This window comes from Coturnix japonica, chromosome 23, assembly GCF_054131305.1.
Source record: "Coturnix japonica strain WE chromosome 23, WE-NBRP24, whole genome shotgun sequence".
NCBI lineage: Eukaryota > Metazoa > Chordata > Aves > Galliformes > Phasianidae > Coturnix > Coturnix japonica.
In genome coordinates, this window is record NC_140685.1 from 4,421,511 (window position 1) to 4,440,330 (window position 18,820).

The following is an 18,820-nucleotide window of genomic DNA, read 5'->3' on the forward strand; positions in this document are numbered from 1 at the left end:
TAACTGATTTTCATATTTAGATTCAGTTCCAGGCAAAGTAATTTGGGGACTGAATCAGAGACTGAATTAATAGCTGACAACAAACGAAACTTTGATGGGGCTCCATTAGGCCATCGGAGCACCCAACTTGCGCTCTTGCTCCAAAGGTTTAATTTTCTTGATCTACTGTAAATCATCACATTAAAAAATAAAAAGCTGCTAAATAGACTCCTCACTTCTTTTGCAACAGATCTGAAAGTTGTCAGATAAGGGGAAGTAATTGCTTGCAAACATTCATTTAGAACTTGTATAGTCTCTTGTCATCATGGCCAGTGGCACCAGGGGAAGCTCCAGGTGCAGGAGTGGGCACAAAAAGTGATGCTTCATGCACCCAGGCTGGCCCAAAGCTACCAGCACAGCTATTACATGACCAAGTGTTGGATAGCTTCTAGCATCCCAGATCTCTCATTAGCAGCAATTAATCAGTGGTCACAAGGACTTTGGGCAACCTGCCTGTGTTCCAGCTGATGGGACTTGCCAAACACAGCAGTTTCCTGCACCCAGGGAGCTTCAGTCCCACTGCAGCCCTCATTTTGCTTATTGCACGTTTAGCACCTAAACTTGCACAGAACTCAGGACTTGCAGAATAACATTTCCTCCTTAAGTTTTGCTGTGGCACCGCTCCAACGCTGGCTGGAGAAGGCGCCTCTTTCCTCACTCCTACTAAACACAGTTAATTCTTTTATAAATTAACTTGCACAATGTTACAGTACATTACCTCACCTTGAATATTCTTATTCTGAACTTTGCATGGCTGATAAATGGAACGATGCTTGGATTATCTCCGGGGGATATTTTACCCATAACACAACTTATTAAAATACAGCTGACTGCAGAAGAAACAGCACTTTTTCAGCAGGGTCTGGGCTATCCAGCAAAACACAGATAATGAAGAATGGTTTGTGGCAAAACTGATAATTCAGCAGCTAGAATAAAGCCCAGTCCCATGGCTTAGTTCAGTCATTGGGAGGTACCAGGCAAGGTTTGGGGTGGGGGTAGCACTGTGTCACCTCAAGGGATGGCAGTGGGCAACCTGAGTGACTCCCAAAGCCAGCAAAGAAACTCTGATTTTGGCCACCACAGCAAGGCCAGGGCCCAGCATAAACTGAAGGACCATTTCAGTAGCCAACAAGGCAGATAAAGGCTTCAACCAGAGCCTAACAGCAAACCTGAATCCTGATGGTCCATACAGATACATCTCACACTGTCAGAGCTGCAGGTTAGTGCCATCATGTACCTCTTACTGCCAGGGACAGACAGTGGTGGCTCTGACAGCATCACTGGGCATGGAACAGCTCCCAAGCATCCAACTCTACTTCCCCAGGAGGTGGGAACCCACTCGTGTTCCACTATTTATAGCACCTGAGCACTGGGCCATTAATCCTTTCCTGCCTGCTGGTCCATATCTACCTACCCATGCAGGGAACACGTTAGGACTGTCACCCAGGTGTTGGTCCTATTCCATTTCTTTCCTTTTCATATCTCCTATCACTACTGGGGGCATTTCTGTCTGCTGCCAGTGGCAATGGATTCCCAAGTAAGTAGTAAGGAAAAAGGAATTAGAGTCATTTGACCCTGTTTTACAAAAGGATCAAGGATCCATGGCGATGCAGCAGGCAGGGGAGGGGGGTCCAGCATGCCATGGGATGGGGCAGCTCTTCATCATTGCATACAGCAGCTATCATCAGCTGGAAAACTGATGTGCTGGGAGCTTTGGAGGTACCCAGCTCTGGTGACACCCAGGTGACAGTCTGGGATGCTGCAGTGGGTACAGAGCTCTGGTTGGTGATGTGCTCTGCCTTAGTTTCCCTGCACACGTGCCATATCTAACCTAATTTTCCAGCAGCATTGGCAGTTCCATGTCAGACATCCACAGCACAGCGAGGTTGTCTGCAGAGAGGTGTAAATCCAAGTCAAACACTTCTTCTTTCCCTCCCCTGGGAAGATCAGACACTAATTAGGGCTGACAGCAAACCCATACCTAGCGGGAGGGCAGGGGCAGAGCTCTGCAGCAGCTCCCAGCCCTGTGCACATCTCATGGATGATCTTCCCCTCCGTCCAACAAATCTCCTTTGCCTCCAACACTGAACCCACTGCTGGGGCAGGGGAAGGTGGCACAGCAGCCCCAGGCCCCTCTGCTGTCGAAAGCTCCATCTTAATTATGAACGATGAACACTTGAAAATCTGACCCGAGGTGGCTGTTGTTGAGTCATCCTCTGTTTAATTGCTTGCAAATATTACACAGTCTCACAGTGTGGGCTGTAAATTACCAGCAAATAAAGTGAGGAAACTGCTTTACGACTAATAGATTGCTTCTTGGGAAAGTTTGGGATTAAAGACATGGTTCTGTGGGGATGGCAGTGCCTTCCCTGGGGTCAGACTATAGGGACACAGGAGACAAGAGCAGAGGATGCTTGGAGGATGCTGAACTCCTCTGCTCTATTCCTGCACCTCCACGGGTGGAGGCATCCAGTTCGATTGCTGCAACAGCATCTGTACCACTTGCTGAGAGCCTCAGAAGTGCCAAGTGCTATTTATCAATATTTTCCAATACCCCCTAAGGTGAGTCTTTCTGAAGATTTCAGCATGAGGGTTCGTTAAGTGACTTCAAGTGAAAAGGAAGGAAAAAAAAAAAAAAGAGAATCTGCTATTCAGTACTGCAGATTTCCCTGGAGGCTCCTGTTATTATCATCTCCCCAGAGATGAGTGATTTGTGTGATGCTCCTGCCTTGGTACACACTGTGTACAGGGCTGCTCCTGGGGTGAGCATGGCCCACCTGCCCTAAGGAGCCCTGAGCTTGGGGTAAAACACAGACATAGGGATGTCCCATGGTGGTGGCAGCTCAGTACCTCAGCCAGATCCCAAATCCCATTAAAATGAGAAATATTTCCAGCCATGACCAACACCAAGCATTAAGTCGGATGTAATCTATAGACAACAAAGAGGAAAGACCATTTCACTTTGTTTCTGTATTCTTTTCTGTAGTGCTCAAAGAAAACCCTCCTCCAAAACTCCAGGATGAAGGATTATTAATTGATGAAGGAGCCTCTTTCCGTGGAAGCACTCACTCTACTACTCAGAAATGCAGCCTACAATTAGCAAGGCTTTTTCCTTTGGGTGCACACAACCTGAAAATGCTCAGAAGACTCCGGCTGCCCATCCCTGTGTCCCTATTGCCTCTCATTGCATACAGCCAGGAAGGCAATTCCCTACCTGGAAGAGAGCAAAAGGAGTGGGGAGGAAGGAAGCTATAAAGCAGAGGAAGCACTCAATGTTCAAAGCCTCAGCACAGAGGTTGGAAAGGAATAAAAGCATATTGTTGGCTCCCAGAGCTGCTGTTCTGGCAAAGGTGAGCAAAAACAATAAAAATTCCACTGATCTTAGCTTTTCCTTGAATAACATTAGGGGTTTGCTAAGGAAGAGCCCTCAATGGTGTGGAAATGATAATGGGGAGCATTTCTGTGCCTGCAGGCAGGCAGGAAGCTGCCATTGCCCCTGGCACAGGCTGCAGGAGGTGCCCTTGGAGCAGTGCCATAAGGAACCACATCCTTCCCCCATCCAGCTCCCCTCCAGTGCAGCTAATTCTGAAATTTCTCTTTCTGGCTGCACTGCAGAGAGTAATGAATGTGGCTGATTTGCCATCAGATAAATGGCATGCCATTAGCTGCCTGTTTAGAGACCATATTTCCTCTTTGTGATGAGAGCTCAATATCTTTCCAATGAGTTATTACTTGGAGATCTTCTAGACCTGGACTTTAAGTACCAAGCAATTACTGAGCTGTAATTCCAGGGCTGCTAGCCTCCCTGTTAGATGCAGCCTCTCGAGCCTCACCAGGTTGACTGAAGGAAGGATTTTAGGCTTAGGGCTGCAGCAGCTCCTTCCCAGGTTGTCCTGTGCTCATCGTCCCCTGGTCTCTGTTGGTCTCAGAACTTAGTCACACTCCTTGCAGCTTCAAGGCATTGCCCCTTTTTGCAGAGCAGGGAGAAAATCCTCTTTTCTTTGGGAAAAGCCCTTTGCCTTGGGACAGAGGTCAAGAGCCACGTTTGCAGCATTAATACAGATCTTTATCCTCCAAGCACTCCATTGGGGCTGCAGGTCAGTGTGGCAACGTGAGCGGGTTTTTTTCCCCAGTTATTACTGGAGTATTTAGAGCATCCTGACATTTCCAAGGTCTCAGAGGAGCGGTGGGTGACACTGGAGGCCACATTTGGAGCTGCTTGAACAAAAGGTTCCTGAATTATGCTCAATTCCCTCTTTTAAAAGCAGCATTACAAAAGCACAAGGTGCTTGTTCAACACGAATGCAGCCACTGCTGCCTTTCCTGGAAAGCTGCTCTGAGACCTGGGAGCAATTAAACCCTGCCCAAGCCCTGAGCACAGATTGCCCAAAGCCAGAGTCTGCCCCACAGGGCTCAAAGGCTTCCGAGCCTCATCCATGAGAAAGGGTTCAAGGGAAACACTGCGGATATGAGAAATTACTGCTGTAAAATCTAAGGAAAAACACCTAAATTTTGCATAGGGTTCTGGAACTCCCAGCGTCTCCAAATGCAGGGATGAGAGGCCAAGAGGAGACGGCTCACCTGGAGGTATTGGGATGGACCTGGAGGTATTGGGATGGACCTGGAGGTATCTCCCTGTTAATGATCACCTGCAGCTCCTCTGCTCACAAACCTGTGCAGTCACTGCGGGAGATTTACTCTCCAAAAGCCTATTTCTTCTTTATTAAAGAAAACAGCAACAACAAGTGGAAAATTCAGGGCTAAAACTGTTGATGCAGAGTTCAGCTTGCCTGGGGCATCTCCTGCATTTTTAAAGGCTTCAGCCTGAAGGAATGAAAAACAAGACAATCCAGTGCCCTGCGGAGCTGCCTCTGCCTGCTCTGCTCCAGCTCCGGGCATCTCATCTTCCTCTGAGCCTCAGAGCATCCACGTTGGGTCCCCAGCAGCCAGTATGGTGGGATGGGATCAGTGCAATAGGATGCAATGCAATAGAGGCCAGCTACACACAGGTGCTTCCCAGCTCTGAATAAATAACACATACTCACTAACAACAGACATAAGGAACATCATCTTGATGAGCAACAAAGCACATAACCATACATCAGATGTACCTATTTGTCCTAATAAGTGATAGAAACAAAGTACAGTTATCCATCCTAGTGGTCTTGCAACTGTCCACTGGATGTCCTGTGCACTAAGACCGAACACAAATAGAAGAGTAGGAGATAGGAGGCATTTCCACCCCCCAGGGGCGGAGTGATGGATGAATAGATGAGTATAAGGATGGACTGATGGATGAATGGATGGAGGGGTAGACAGATGGGTGGATAAATATAAGGATGGATGGATGGCCAACAGTGGCACTTCCAACACTGAGGCTCCATTTCCTAGGAGTCATAGAATAGCAGGATGGCCTGGAAGAGATATTTCAGCTTCCCAAAGTGCTGACGTTGAAATGTATCCAGGAGACCAGGCTAATACTGGAAGTATTTTAAATAGATCAAATAATCAGCGCTTTGCAAAGCCAGATTCCTACATCTGAGGCCTGGGGCAGGTAAGTTCAAGTGTGTTTCCATAGTGTATTAATGAAGCCCACAGCCTCCGCTTGAGCTCATCAAAAGCTCGCTTGTTTTTGAACCATAATTGTCCGCAGAGAAATGACAAAACAAACAGCAATTACACCAGAAAAGGGATTTTAAAAAATAAATAAACGATACCAGTGGGACCAGAGCTCATAGAAGCACGCTGGTGATGCACACACATCACACTGCTGCCAATTGCCAGAGGACTGAAAGCACAAAGCACGTGTTGTTGGTGCTTTTGGCCCCCAAACTCAAAGGAGCTGCAGCCCCTGGAAAACCCAAATAAAACCCAAATAAAACCCTGCTCTGCTCCAGCATCGCTGCCTTTTAGGAATGAAAGTGGATGTGCCTAGGCTCTCCAGAAAGGCTGAGAGCTTCCCCACCGGCAGCTTGTTTTCATTAGCACGGAGCTAATAATTCCCCTTTGTTATTAGGGTAGCACCGTCCCTCTTTACGTGCAGCCTGCAGAATTCATTTCCACGAGATAACACGACCCACACCAGACTCAGCGTGCAGAAAAGCACTGATAGCAACACGGGGCCATTTATTTGGTGCTGTATTGTTAAAGTGAAAACAGCAGCCAGGCAGCGGTGGCCAATTACTGTCAGATAGGACCTGCAAATAGGAAAAAATTACCCTTGCTAGGAAGGAGAGAGACAAGTTATGGACTGGAATCGGTGCAAATAATAACAGCTTCTGTGTTGGGAGAGATTATGGGCTGCCTTCCTGCCAGCTGTAGGTATTGCATTGTAATGTTGGGTTACTGCTTGTGTGGCTGGAAGGGGAAACCCAGTGGGCAAAGCAAAGAGCCAGGATCCTCCTTACAGGAGGTTTGGGTGCAGAATCACCACCAGCATTTGCCACCAAATAAAATGGGAATACTCATCCTCCTTACCCTGTCCATGAATAATCCACAGCAATGCATTCATTTTAAAACCATACAGAATATGAACATCCAATGCAAGGAACTCAGCTCCCTCATTGCAGAGAGCACTTCTCTTGATTAGGAAATCAGTTTTATCTTAAACTTTAGATAAGGTTTCATGTTCCTCTATATTAGCACGTTTTAAATGGTTTTATTTAACTAATAAAAGCCATCTTTGATGCTGGTTTTTTAGGTGTTTTAAATTGAAAACCAATTTCTGTCCAAATAAACCACGACGCAACTTGTGAGCCAAAAATTAATAAGAATCTCACGAAAAGGAAATGCATCATTCCTTATAACACAATGTAATCAAGTACAGAAATGAAGAGTCCCTGTAAATACACACCCAGCAGCATAATTGCCTATGTAAACTTGTACCCCTTTAGCCAGAAGAAAAGCTGCCAAGCGTAGGGCAGGGGGAAGTTGTGGGGCAGGAGGATGAAGTTGTGGGGCAGGAGGCGTCAATAGTGTGGCTGGAAGTAGCAACTGTGAAGCAGGATTTGGTAGTTGTTGGGTGGGAGGTGGAAGTTGTGGGGCAGGAGGTGGAAGTCGTGGGGCAGGTAGTATAGCTGCAGGTTAATGGTTGTCACCTGAAAGGGATAAATAAGACATAGGAATGAGAAGCAGGATTAGAGGTGGTGTGCAGCCCAAGCAGGATGCTCCCAGGCCCAGCAGTGCTTTGTGCTGCTCTCAGGCTTTGGGCAATAGATGTGAAATGTCTGAGGGAACAGTGAGGGACTTCAGTGGGATGTGGGGTAACGCAGCCAAAGCAGCATCCTGGGGAGATACCAGGGCAGCAACAAGCACAAAGAGCTGGGAAAAGTGCAGTTCCTCCCTGGCATTTCCTGTGCTGACTCCCTTTCAAAACGCTTGCGAGCAAAACAGACCATCTTCCTTTTGTGTAAGGAAGAGGCTCAGCGAGACGCAGCAATAATCTGTCATTTTCTATTCTGCTGCTCAGCTCGAAGCCCCTGGGGATGGAGGGGAAGGAGAGGGACCTCAGAATAGAGGCCGACTTCATATGATGCTGGCAAGAATGAAGTAAAACCTGGAGCAGAGCAGACACATCTCATACCCATCCCATGGACAGGATGCACTGCACGGCTGGGAACTTTGTGCAGTGCCCCAGTGGGTTTGAACCCTCCAAGAGCTGATGGAGTGAGATGGAAAAAGGAATTTGCAGAGCGCTGGGGCTGAATGAGAGGCAGCTCCTGCTGCCCAGGGGCTCAGAGTGAGCCCTTGTTAGAGAGAGATGCTGAAAATATCCTCAGTTCCCCTGGGAGCAACATCTGCTGATCATTAGCCAGGATGTAGGAGGGGAACGGCTGCTGCTGGTGGCAGGTTGGGCTGCTGAGGGGAGGGCACATCTCTGCTGCTGTCACAGCCCTGCCTTGGTGCCCCATCATTGGGTTCCCCAGCATTGCATCCCCACAGCCTTATGGTGGTCAGCAAATATCAGATCGTTGCCTTTCATTCAGACCACGGCAGAAAAACAAAGCATCAGCTCAGGGTCATAGAATCACAGAACCATATATGTAGGAAGAGACTTCTAAGATCATCTAGTCCAAATACTCTAAGATCATCTAGTCCAAATATCAGCCCATTCAACCCCTCCGTGCCCTCCAAACCACATCCCTCAGTGTGATGATGGAGGCAACAGCATCCCACCCAGCACCAAGGAGCATCACCTCCAGCTCTTCCTCCTAATTTTGGGCTGCCCCCAGCAATTGTCCTTTTGGATGGAGCAGGATGATGCTTGGGGATCTGCAATTCATGCGGTCACAACCCCCAGGATAGGGTTAACTCAAGGGTGATTGTTGGGTCTCAGTTGTTTGTATCCTCTCCACTGCAGTTAGTTGGAGGAAAACAGCCCTGCTGGGGGTTTGCAATGTTTGCCCTTTCCAGTTTGTTGCTGAAGCAAAATGCACAAAGCTGAGATGGGAGGAATCAGGGAGTGCAATGGGAAAGAAGCAGGATCAAACTCAACTGACCTCAGCAGCCTGCAGAGCAATGCCTCAGTGGGAAAATGCGTGAAACCAAGAATGCTGAGGTAAAATCCTTCTTTCCTATGAGCCCAAAGCCTTGGGAGGTGGCTCAGCCTAAAAAGCATCTCACTAACCAGCAGCAAGGGGTTATTCCAGCCTTCTGCAAGCCAGACCTTCATCCTCCTTCTCAGACATCACCAGCCTCCCTCCCCCCCTCCCTACCATCCTCCTGCCCCCAGCAGAGGTGTTGCCTCACATCCCAGCAGTGCATGATACCCACACTCAGTGCTCAGCTATTTCCACCTTCTCCTTGTTAAACCAAATAGGGAGCGATCAGAAAGAAAGCCGTGGCAGAAATGTGTTTGCAAAGCACCAGCAACAGATGTCCTGGGTCCCGGGTGAGCTTTGTCTGCACCAGAAAGCAGCCAGCTCCAGGCTTTCTTTGTCTCGACAATAAACAAGTGCTAAGGCTAAGTGCAGCCCCGTGCTGCCAAGGGGTATAAATTGGCACCTATTAGCCAGCCTCAAAATAACTCTAACTTGTTGGACATAATGAGGTGATTAAATCAGCATGAGAAATTCTGCTTCTTGGAGCCAAGAGGACACGGCGATTTAAATAATACTGCAACCCCCCCACTGCAATTAGAGGAAGGACAGAACAAGGTTTCAGGACGGAGATGTCCATGCAGGCTTTGTTAATCGTGCTGTGCCAGCAGTGAACCTGGATGGATCCACAGCCCAGCCACCCTCATTAACACTCCCAGGGCTGGGAAAACATAAAGATTACCTAATGTGAATGGTTTCACCCATTTCTCACACCCTACAAAGACACTGGGGCACGCAAGGACACTGCAGAGAGGAATGCCAGTGCTGGAGAACCTCCTGCCATCAGCTCCCACACTGCAGCCAGCTTGTTCTCCTGCTTGCAGACTCTTACTGAATAAACCCAATGCATTGAAGCTGCTGTTAGGTGTAGGAAAACAAGCAGGGAAGTTGCTGTATGGTGCACAGCTTTGGCAATGAACAAAGACTACCTGTGCTGATGAGGAGCATCTCCACACCACGCTGCAGGAGAACATGAACACATGGATGAGTGATCCTGAAAGCAGCCGTCTGCCAGTCCTGCCCAGCACCAGCATCATCCATGGAGATCACCCAGACCCACAGCCCTTTGCTAGAGACCTTCAGGGCTCCCATCCCAGGGTAGATGTGCAGAGCTTTTAGCAGCTGCTCCCATGTTGGTATCTCCATTCCCATCACATGCACATTCCCAGCAGGCTGCTGCTAACCATCAGTGGGCTGCTTCTCTTGGCCAACTCCAGCATGCAAATAGTAGGATGGTAAATCTTTGGCCAGCAGCAATTCCCATCCAGGCATCACAGGGACTGAAGGTAACGAGGGTTTTGAAATCCAACAGTCCCTAAACACTTTAAGGCGCTGCCTTTGCCTTTCTATCTTCATGCTTTGAGAACAAATCATTCCTTACAATCTGTGTTCCCACATCCCCTCGCCTGAACTCCAGAGAGGGATTTTGTCTGGTTCTAACACATACTATGGTCATTTGTCGTGAAATTATTTTCATTCATTTATCTCCATTCTGCCTTTTCAAGTCCTTTTCTCGCGTTCTACTTCGGCCAAATTCCCAATTCCCTGAATTTATTATCACTATAAAATGGTTGCCTGCTCCACAGCATGACCTAGACGTGCACCCCACCGTGATGCTTTAGAGGCCTTCGTCTGTTCCTATGGCAACTAGAAAAAGAGGCAGCACGGCAGCCAGCTCAGGGCCAGATCCTGCATGGACATTACACCTCTGCCCAGCTGCAGGAACCCAGGAGAAGCCAGGGGACAGGTGACAATGTAATGAATAGGGCAGAACCACACGTGTAGCTGGGTTTCCTGGCTTTTCCTTGAAGGTGAGCTTGGATCGAGCCAGCAGCATCACCACAGGTAGCTGGACACAGCTGGAGCTATGGGTATACAGATATCTCCTCTCTCCAAACCAGCCAGCAAATAACTCCTTTTGTGAGACCTACTGCCTTTAGACCTGCTGGTAAAGATTCATACCTTTGCTTTTATTTACTGATCTGATTCCTTTTTAATTCTTCATTACTCAATTCCCACCTCAGCCCCTCCAGTCTACCCAGGATCCAGCTGGAGCTGGCAGGCCTCTAATTACTGCATTTGCCCCATTTATCCTTCCCAAAACGTTGGCAGAGATCACACCTGGGAAATCAGCACAGCAGACTCAACACTTGCCTTTGACATCACCACTGTTTTGTTTTCACACCCGCTGTGGGTCCCTCCCCACACCTGTGGGCTGAGCAATGAGAACTGAGCCACAAGGAAATGATGAGCTCTGCCATCCCATCATGGTTCTGTGCTGCAGCACAGAGGTACAAAGCTATCAATGGGGGAATACATGAAGCTGCATCAGGGCAGGGATCTGCCCAGAGAGAGAGGTGGGCACAGCCCTGAACTGCTGGAGCTCATGGACACCACTCACTAACACTGAGTTTGGGTGGTGCTGTGCAGGGCCAGGGCTGGACCTGATGCTCCTTGTGGGTCCCTTCCAACACAGGGTGTTCTATGGTTCTACCCTAGGACATGGCTTTCAGTGTCCCGTGTCTTGTCCCAGGCTGCACTATGTACAGCTGCAAGCATCTCACACAGCAGCCCCAGCTTTCCTTAAAAAGGGGAAAAACAACACAGAAGTGGCACTGAGTGAAGGAGAACCATCCCCAATAGCATTTCCCCAGTTGAAAACCCAGTGCCTAAATCTACCAGCTTGCCATCTTTACCATCCAAAGATACAAAAGAGCAGAAGGGGAAGGAAGAAAAGAATCCACACGAGTGCCCTGGCCATGCACTCACACAACCCCATTTTGCTTTTGATTTGAAACATTTTAATTATTTTCTGATGACAAAGGGCAGAGCTGACCCAGGCAGCATCTCAAGCAACTTCCCAGCTCTGTGGGTTCCCATGCCAGACGGCGCCGAGCACTTGAGATGGATGGGAAATAGCATTTCCTCCATGTGTGGCTGAGCAGTCATGACATGCTGGCAGCAGCACTGGGCACAGCAGCCTCTGCTCACTGCCATCTGGCAGCTATAGCACAGGGAGTTGGGGCAGGAGGTGAAGGAGAGCACAGCCCATCTGTGTGCCCGCTTGGAGGGAGGAGGACGAGGTTCAAGTGCCACCAAGAGCCAGCTGGCATGGAGCATAGAGCTGCATCCCAATGGCAAATGAACATGTTGAGCTTTTGGTGTTGGGGTGCACTGAGAATCAGAGAGGGCACCACCAGTTTGGGGCTGACATTGAGCAAACCTGACTGGGAAGTGACTTTATTGCTCAGGATTTGTGTGGGATTTCAGCTCAGCCCTGCAGGGTTGTGGGAAGGGGCCCATCCAAAGGCCTTCTGGTTTGGGTCAAGGAAGGGATGGAGAAAGCTGCTTTCATTCAAGTGGGAGCCGGGTGAATTGGGAAGGACCCTGCCCCATGCCATAGACATCATGGGGCTGTGCCCATACCAACCAGCAGCACTTCCATCATGACAGCACTGATATTTCCCAGTCACGCTTCCAAACACGAGAAGCAATGCTACCTGTGCCTGAGCTCGCTGATTTCACCCTGAAATTTAGAGAAGCACTGAGAGAATTCAGAGAAATCCAGAGAGGGCAAACCCTGAGTGCTTCCTGAGCACCACAGCCAGCAGTTCTGCACATCCCTCTTTCGTGATAAGACCCGCTGCATTACAAGGAAGGAGCCCGCTGCTTTCTGAAAGGCTTTTAAAAGCCTTTGTTCAATACAAACACTGTTGTTAGAAAGCCCCAGGTTGGTTCTGCTCAAACATCTCCATATCTCATCCCTTCACAACCTCCCAAACCTGCATCCCTTTGTAGAGCAGCACTTTGTACAATGCACTCAGTGTGATGGAGACGCACATCTGGACTCAAAGGAATGGCTCTGGAGCACACCTAAGCTGCTTCCTTAACTAGAGGGAGATGCAAAGGGCACAAACCACTCACCAGCTTATACACAACCCCACCTGTAATGCTGCTGCCCTACAAACATCTCCAATTGCACAGCACTGAGGATTTAATAGCTCTGAGGATAAAGATGAGAAAAATACATGGGCTTTCTTGGGCAGCTTCCTATCACTTGTGGAAGACAAAGTGGTTCCAAGCACTGCAAGGACACTCACAGGACCATGAGCCACACAGCAAAGCAAAAACCACTCTCCCCAGGCCAGAGAGTCTAACAGCTTCATGGGATGGAGCTCTGTCCTTATTTATAGCAGCAGTGTAACACAACGGAAAGCACAGCAATGACAGCAGAGCAACAAGGTCCTACCCAGGCTACAGCAAGTGAGGATTCACAAAGGAAAAAAATGCTGCTTACCTCCAAAAGGCCTCTGCTATGCAGGGGTCTCCAGCAAGATACCTTCACCTCCACTGCCAGCCCTCAAATAAGGGCTGGGAAGGGGAGGATCCTGGCATTTCATGCACCTGATCTCCCCTGGGTTGGCCCTGCCTTTCCACCAGGTGCTCAATCACTATATCAAGGTGTGAGAGCATTTCCACTATGAGCATCCCAGGGCCCCAGGTCTGGTCTGAACCTGGGACCTGAGCTAAAAGCATTTGCTCTCTTTCCCAGCAGCTATTCAACCCTCTGCAAAGGAACACATGGCTTCTTCATAAATTTCAGTACTGTCCAGAGGGCAGCGGGATCAGAGCGAGTGCCCTGACCACGAATCCATCAACCTCTTCACAAAAGAATCAATTTTTATGTGCTTGGAGCTGTGGGGGGATTATTGTTGACCTGGTGGAACCATAAATAGAAGCAGTGCTGGCAAAGGCCGTGCTTTCACCCGGCTGCTTTCTCTCTTCCCATCCCTGTCTTTGCAAGGTGACCGCTTGCATTGCAGCAGCGCGGAGCAACATCCACAGCACTCCAATGGATCCCACAGGAGCAGGGCAAGGTGCAGATGTGTCAACCTAAAAGAAAAAGCAGATTTCCCAGCTCCATCTCCTGCTCTGACACCCCACACTCTGCAAACCTCATAAAATCTAGGCCGCTTCCGAGGGATTCTTTTGCAGACATGGAAAATCATCTTGACAGCTCCCAACTACCCCACTTGGGCAGGGTTTGGGAGTAAGGAGCAATGGAATGGCTTTTTGTCTTCATAATTTACTGAAGTGAAATCAGAGCTAAGCCCTAAATGCTCTGAATGATTCGCGGTGCAGATCCATGCTCTCCCCCTGCACAGCCAGTTGAGGTCTCACCCAGGTCAGCGCTGTCAGAATGGATGAATCGAGTCCCTTAAAACATCCCTTGTCTCCTCCGTGCTCCTCATTTAAGCCACATATGAGGTATTTCCAGCTCAGCTGACAGACCTCAGAGGAGAGCCGGTCCCATCCAGGGAACTGCTGATGCTCTGCTTAAGATACAGGAAGGCAAAATGTCTGCACTCATCCCCACCAGCCCCACCACACCAACAGTTCCCTTTCCCACTTCATAAGGAGCCCTGCCCGCTGCTATTTGCTTACTGGCTTGCTGCAGGCAGGTTTGCTTCTTAATGAAATGGATCAAATCAGCTCTGAGTGATGCAAAGCAGCAGCAACTTGATTTTCCAACAAAACTTGCTTTTCCCTGAGCCCTTATGGGATGCCGGTTGGTGAAGGCACACCTTGCCCCCAGCAATGCTTCCCCCCATAGCACAGGGCAGGAGTGAGCCCTCCTGTTGCTGCCCCTTTGGGTCCCATGGCCACGAGGTGACACCAGGGAGATGATGTGCTGAATATCAGCCAGCCCTGATCCACGGGCTTTGCCAAGATGCCAACATTTTTTTGCTATATTTAAACAGCTCTGAAAGCACTTTTGACCTCAACAACCCCATTTCTCCATAAAGGTACTTCTGAACCACGCTGCACTGCACCAGAGTAATTAAAAGTGAGACTGAAATCTGCTCAGGGAATTCAGAGCAAAGCTAAGGCTGCAGATCTAATGGACCTGTGTGCACTAAGAGAAGGCCTCAATGCCAGCTGCCCCTGTAGCCCCATAGAACATTCGGCAGCCTCACTGTGCCTCAGTTTCCCCATGTAAAACCCAAAGGACACATCACTGCCCCCAGCCTGCAGCCCTGGGCAGGGGTTGAACTCCATCATTCCCAGCTCTGCTCCCTGCAAAGGGATCAGTGCCGGTCCCACAAGGAGCAGCTGAGACAGTGAGCAGCATCCAGCCTTCCTTTCATTAATTTCTTTTGAATAATTAAACCCTGGGATGTTAATACTTTTTACTTGAAAACTCAAATTGCAGTGTTTGTAATTACTGTTTTATTGGAACATTAAAAATTAAAGGGCATCCCAAGGTTGTCAGCACAGCACAGGATCCTCCTCTTCTCCCCATGATGTCCTGTGTGCTCCCAGCCCTCCCTTCCTTGCTGCTTTATCCCATCACAAGCAGAGATGCTGGGGCTCAGGATCTGTGAGCATACCCAGCCCTGCAGAAATGGGGATGTGTCAAAGTGAGGATATCCTGATGGGGACGGTGGCTTCATTCTCAGTGATATTCTGGGAAGGCAAACAGCCATGAAACCCAAACAGGAGGTGTGCTGTGGCTCTGGGTGGGGAGGAAGAGTGGCTCAGTGCTATTTGCAGCCCAGCCCAGCTGCCCCCCCGGCCCTGCTGCATGTCCCCCCCCAGCATCAGTCTGTGCTGTTTCCACCCTCAGTTCATCATTCTGTGCAATCTGCAGCACTGAGCATCAGAGACATCCCTTGGCTCTACTCCCCACCAGCCCACGCTCCTACAGGTTGGGATGCTCAGTTCCCCAGACTGAGGTTTGTGCCCACCCCGGAGCCTGTTTAGAGGACACATCAGGGCTCAGCATCCCTGTATCCCACCAGTCCCACTCAGCAGGGACCCACACCATCCCCACTGTAGGGTCAGCCCCACGGGATGGTCCCATACAGTCTCCCATTGGTTCCCATGGCAGCAGGCTCTCCACTGGCTCACCAATTGCCAAGGCAACAAGGTTTCCCCGTCCCCATCCACAGCACTAGGGGATTCACAGGGCTTCCCATAGCAGCTCCCCGCAATGGAGAGCATCCCCCCAACTCCCCCAGCAGCAAACAGAGCAACTCCGCATCTGGCCGAGAGGTTGGATGTAGGCACAAGCCTGCTTCCCAGACAGGATGCTCTCCTAACCCATCAGGACACAGCACCAATCTTCCCTCCTGCTGCCACCCCCTCACACCCCTCCCCAACTCCTTCCTGCTGCTGACAGGTGTGTGAACACTCTGCTCTCTCTCCATGCCATGTTGCACAGCATTCCCTGCTCAGAGAAGGAGACAAGCTTTGTAAAAACGTTGCATGGCAGATGCAGACTAATTTCATTCTGCTGTCCTGCCAAGGATTCTGAGCCACAACAGGGAACTACCAGCACCACTGGGCTCCTTGAGATCTTATCCTCCCATTCAGCAGTGCTTATACCAAAGCTCCTTTGGTGCCAGCCCTGGGGGTACTCACCCAGGGCAGCACCTTTCCTTTCTGTGCTGCCACAGCCAAAGCAGTGATGATGTTGGGGCTATGGGTGCTGTGCCCCCCACACCACACCCATCCCACCATGGATGGGATCAGACCCTGCAATGGGACCCCAAGTCCTATGGGGCTGTGCTTGTGCCCAGGCTGTGCAGCTCCGTGCCCTCGGATTTCATGATGAAGTTAAGATAGTGAGGCTGTTGCTCGGGGTGGAAAAATGATTAACAGCCATCATCCCAATTAAGAGTTTCTAATTGGGATTAATTTGAGAAGTTAATTAAGCATGGAAATCTATTGCCTCCCTGATTTCTCTTACCAACCTGTGGCTCCCCAGCCCTCACACCACTGGGAGGGCACAGGGCACTTGGGGTGAGGACATCACTGCTGGCCTTCTCCATTAGCACTGCTTTTGGGGGCTGTGTACATAGGAATGATGCCCCAATGGCAATCAGGCATTGCTCCCTCCACCCTAAGCCCAGCAAGAAGCCTGCAGCTCTTCCTATTAGTTTCCTCAACATCTCATGAAAATTAATTCCTGCAATTAATGGCTTAAATCAACAACCCCCCACACTCGGTGAGGCTGAGCCAGATGCGCTGTAGCAAAGAGCATGGACAGGAGGAAGCAAGGACACAGGATGGGGGAAAGTCAGGAGCAGATCAGATGGTGAGAGCTGCAGTGCAACGCTCAGCAAAGCAAAACCCCAACTGGCTGCACCTCTATGCAAGCTGCAAAGCCCTACGTGTTTCTTAGAGATGCTGTCGGACGCCTTGAACCCTCAGATGAAAGGGACTAAATTAGGGCAGATTGCAGTTTCCTGCTTCCTGGCTTGTATTTATAGAGAGGCTGAGAGGTCTGGTCACTCCCTTTCCAAATAGGAGCTGAAAATAAGGACCTCCCTTTAATTTTCACCCATTTCCAGAGGATTTGGTCCCTTGGCTGGGGATATTCCATCCCCCCCAAAAGGTGCTGGGATAAAAGCTGCATCCTCAGCAGTTCTGCTCCTTTTTGCCCATGGATCATTGGTATTTCTTTGCTTTCCTGGGGAACGGCATTGAATCGGCCCCATCTCTCCTGAGAAAATATTGATCCAGAGTTTGAATGGCTTTCCATTACTGAGCCACAATGGGTGTCATTGGGAAGGATGGCTCCATCTGATAAGGAAGGGAACACTCAGCTTCTAAAGGGGCTTTCGTCCCCTCCACAGATTCTGCCAGGAAAGAAAAAGAGAGAGAAAAAAAAAGCCAAAGATTTCGCTGCTCTTTTCACTCAGTTGCTCAGAGGACAGATGTTCAATTTGTTAACTTCCCTCAGGGCTCCGCTTTGCCGAAGGGATGAGGCAAGGAGAGAAGAGATCCAATGCTTTGGTGTATTTTGGGAAGCCTTTCTTAAGGGGGGGTAGGGGGGGGAATCATAAGAAAGGCATCCCAAAAAGAAAAGAAAGCACAACATGGGGGAGACAGGACTCAATTAAAGCAAGACCTTGAAATACACGAGCCAACAGTGCAGAGTGCGGGTCCATTAGGCACTGCTGTCAGGCAGCGTGCCGTGCTTAACGGAGCTGTGTGGCAGCTGAATCCATCACCTGGGGAAATAAACAACGCTGCTTACATCTTCAGCAGCTCCTTGATCTGGCGATAAACCTGTAAGGGGAAATAAATGGGCTTCTCTTCTCCGGACTGTCCACATCGGGATGCAATTTGCTGTTTCACCTGGTTGCTGATAAGCAGGGATTGGGAGGGAAAAGCTGCTTAACGATTTCCTAATAAAGCCCCTGATAAATGGAGCGGCCCTATTCCCTCCATCCCGTGGTGGATGGCAGCCCAGATTCCAATTGTTTGACTTTATTCTCAGTCCTGACAGATTTTCTTTCCCCCCCACCTGCCCCTCCCCACTGGGGATTTATTCTTCATAATTAGCTGCGGTAATTAGAATCTCTTTCACGTGGCAGCACTTTGGCTTCCCTTTGCATCTCTTCCATGCTCCTATATGATAAAACATGAAATTAATGCTAGCGTCATGCCCAGGTCTCCCACCCTAATGGGAAGGAGTGCTGCCCAGGCTGCTCAGAGCACTGCCATGACCATCATCCAAATGGAGACCCCTGGATCCCACCAGCTCCCCAACACGTCACTATTTACAGTGACAGCAGCCAAAGTGAGTGAGCCAGCTCTTGTTTCAGCTTAGAGAGAACAGCCCTGACAGCGGTAATTGGGGCTGATGGCACCTGGCTGCTGAGAGGTGATGGCTGGGTTAAAGCATCCCAGCAGAACCCGCAGTGAGGGCTGATACACTGTGGTTGCTGCCTTAAGAGCTGTCTGAAGCCAGCTGTGGGATCCTGCTCTTGGGTTAAAGCAGGTCTTGTTCGGTCCTTGTGGCACTGGGGGCTGAATGATTGGGATTGTGCTCCTTGCCATGTCCCCTGGCCTGTGCTGCCCCAGTTCTGCAGTAGTGTGGGCAAGATGCTGCTTTAACACCAAGATAAAATCAGAATCATTAAATCTTTAAGGTTGGAAAAACCAATAGCATCATCTAATCCAACCCCAGCCCTTCCCCACTGTGCCCACTGACCCCATCTCTCAGGTCCTGGAACGCCTCGAGGGATGGCAACCTCCCTGGTGCCAGTGCACCACCAGATGAAAGGTGCCAGGGAAAGGCACGAAGGATTGGTGTTCATCTCTGCACAGAGAGGCTTCCACAGCTTTTATTTACACACACGCCTGCTGCAAGACACACAAATTACTTAATC